The sequence below is a fragment of the Doryrhamphus excisus genome, chromosome 10 (genome assembly GCF_030265055.1).
Source record: "Doryrhamphus excisus isolate RoL2022-K1 chromosome 10, RoL_Dexc_1.0, whole genome shotgun sequence".
Classification (NCBI taxonomy): Eukaryota; Metazoa; Chordata; class Actinopteri; order Syngnathiformes; family Syngnathidae; genus Doryrhamphus; species Doryrhamphus excisus.
In genome coordinates, this window is record NC_080475.1 from 6081502 (window position 1) to 6084202 (window position 2701).

Sequence of the window (2701 nt, forward strand, 5' to 3'; positions counted from 1 at the left end):
AATGACTTCATTTTTGTTTTTTTTTTGGCTTTTGAAATGATTCTACAGTAAACCTCGGATATATCGGATTCAATTGTTCCCACTGGTTTTGTCCGATATAAGCGAAATCCATTATATGCGTATACCGGAAAATGTCCGTTTTACGCATATATCGGATTTATATCCGGTATATGCGTAAATGGGATTTTATCCGTTATAAAAAGGCACTTCCTTGACTATGTTTCCAATGTACCTGGACGCGCAGGCAACGCTGCAAACGCTGCAAATGACGTCGTATAGCGGCCTGTCACGATTTGGCGAATCGGAGCGCCACGATGCGGCCATCCGATATATGCGAGGGAAATTTCATGGAAATGCATTGGAACGGGACTGGAGATTTTGTCCGAAATAGGCGAAATCCGTTATAAAAAAATCCAATATATGCAATGAATTTTTATTGGAAATGCATTACAGAAAAATCGGTTCTTTTTTATCTGTCCGTTGTGAGCGAATTTCCGATATATCCGAGTCCGATATATCCGAGGTTTACTGTAGTTTATGGAAATCCACTCATCACGTTGGTTCTGTTAGCAATTAGCTCTGATAAACAAGGTATTAGTGTATCCCCGATACCACTTTTTCCATTTACCCATGTGTTTTCATTCCCATAGATTCCCATAGAAGGCCTTCTTGATACACTCACATAGCACAATCAGAGTTATGAGAAACATAATAGATACTTTGTTGTCACTCATGTAACTTTCACTTTGTAGCGGGTGGGCAGCAATTCTGTGGAATTTCATCCTTTCCATTTTTGTCATTGATGATCTCGTCTATCATGGTCACCAAATTTGTTACCGATTTGTACCGATACCAATGCAGCCCCAAGAAGCAGTAAACAAATAGCCTTTACAGTACGATATGACATTTTAGTGCGACTTTAGAGGCACATTTGGAACAAATTATGAATTGTAAATGGGGAGGGGGGTGGGGGGGGGCTTCAGAAGTACTTACATATATCATCTGAGAGCTTTATGATATCTGAGGCGTTAGTTTTCCTGAATACGAAAACACAGCCAGAGGATGTTGACATTGATTTTCTTGGTTTCTTACACTGTAAGAAATAGAGGTTAAAGTTTCTGAAAAAAAAAAAAGAACCCCTCCATGCCCCCACCCGCACATCACCCCCCCCCCCCCCCCCCCCCCCCCCACCCTTGGACTGTTTTATTCATTCGTCTATTCATGTTGGGCTGAAGGCAACAGAATCCCAGAGAAGATTCAAGTTGCGATGCCACCAGCGTTGGGTGATGACATTTTTTTGGTGCTCGGTGGATGAGACGCCATGTCGACGTGCGATGATGGAGGAGGGAGAAGGGGGGGGGGGGTCCTCATTAAAGGAGGAGGGAGGTAGACCACCAGGGACAAAGCAGAAGGAGGCAACATCGGTGCTTGCAGCAAGTTTGCATTGTAGGAGAAGAAGAAGAAGAAGACAGAAGACGAAGGACCCCCCCATTCCTCCTTCTCCTTATTTCCTTCATTCTTTTTTCCCTTTACCTCATTCCCAGCAGGCGTCCAAAAAAAACGTATTCCTGTCCGCTCCATCCATGTGTGGCCACCCTCACGTGAGCGAGGTGAGAGAAGATGGGGCCAGGCTAATTCCTGAACCTTTTATATCCGGGTCTCCACAGTAACGTCTAACCGGGGGGGGGGCGACAAAGTCTAATGAATGAATGAATGAGTGGAGAATTGACAATGTCCTCCTGACTGGGGGAGGGCACCCGGGGTCACCCGCTGGAAATGATTGGAATCACGCCGTTGCCTTCGCTTGTCACGACACCCGAGCGCCCTTTGGGAGTCGTGGCGCTCGGAGACGGCAAATGAGAGAATGGCTTCAGCTAGTTCATGCTGACCTTACGGGGGGGGGGGGCAGGCGTTCCGAGACGCCGTGTATTAGTTTGTGAATCCGTTTTGCTCCGGTAACCCTTTGAGGACGGAGCTGGATAGTTCCTGGAATCGTCTTCCATGATGACTCCTCCATCTTTGGTGGATCTTCCACACTTTGCACTCCTTCTACTTCCTTCCTTGAGCTTAAGGATGCATGATCATGTTGGAAAAACGGCCATATGTGACACCACATGTTTGGGTGCATGTGAACCGCAGCTCCCTACTGCTGGCAGCACTCATGCAGCGCTACTACCACCAAGACATTAGTATCTTGGTACTCATTTGTGTCTGTTTTTACAAATATCATCATGACAACAGGGCTGCTGCACAGTGGATGAGTGGTTAGCGCGCAGACCTCACGGCTAAGAGACCCGAGTTCAATTCCACCCCGTGCATGCGTGGGTTTTCTCCGGTTTTGTCCCCATTGCAAAAACATGCTAGGTTAATTGTCGACTCCAAATTGTACATAGGTATGAATGTGAGTGTGAATGGTTGTTTGTCTATATGTGCCCTGTGATTGGCTGGCCACCAGTCCAGGGTGTACCCCGCCTCTCGCCACGAAAACAGCTGGGATAGGCTCCAGCACCCCCCCCCCACCCCCACGACCCTCGTGAGGATAAGCGGTAGAAAATGAATGAATGAATGAATGAGTTCTCCTCCTATTTTGTGTGGAAGTGGTAACTTTTTGGCTTCTTATTTTGTCTTTCCCCACCCTCGGCCATCTCTGTGTGGAGTTTGCATGTTCTCCCTGTGCATGCGTGGGTTTTCTCCGGGTACT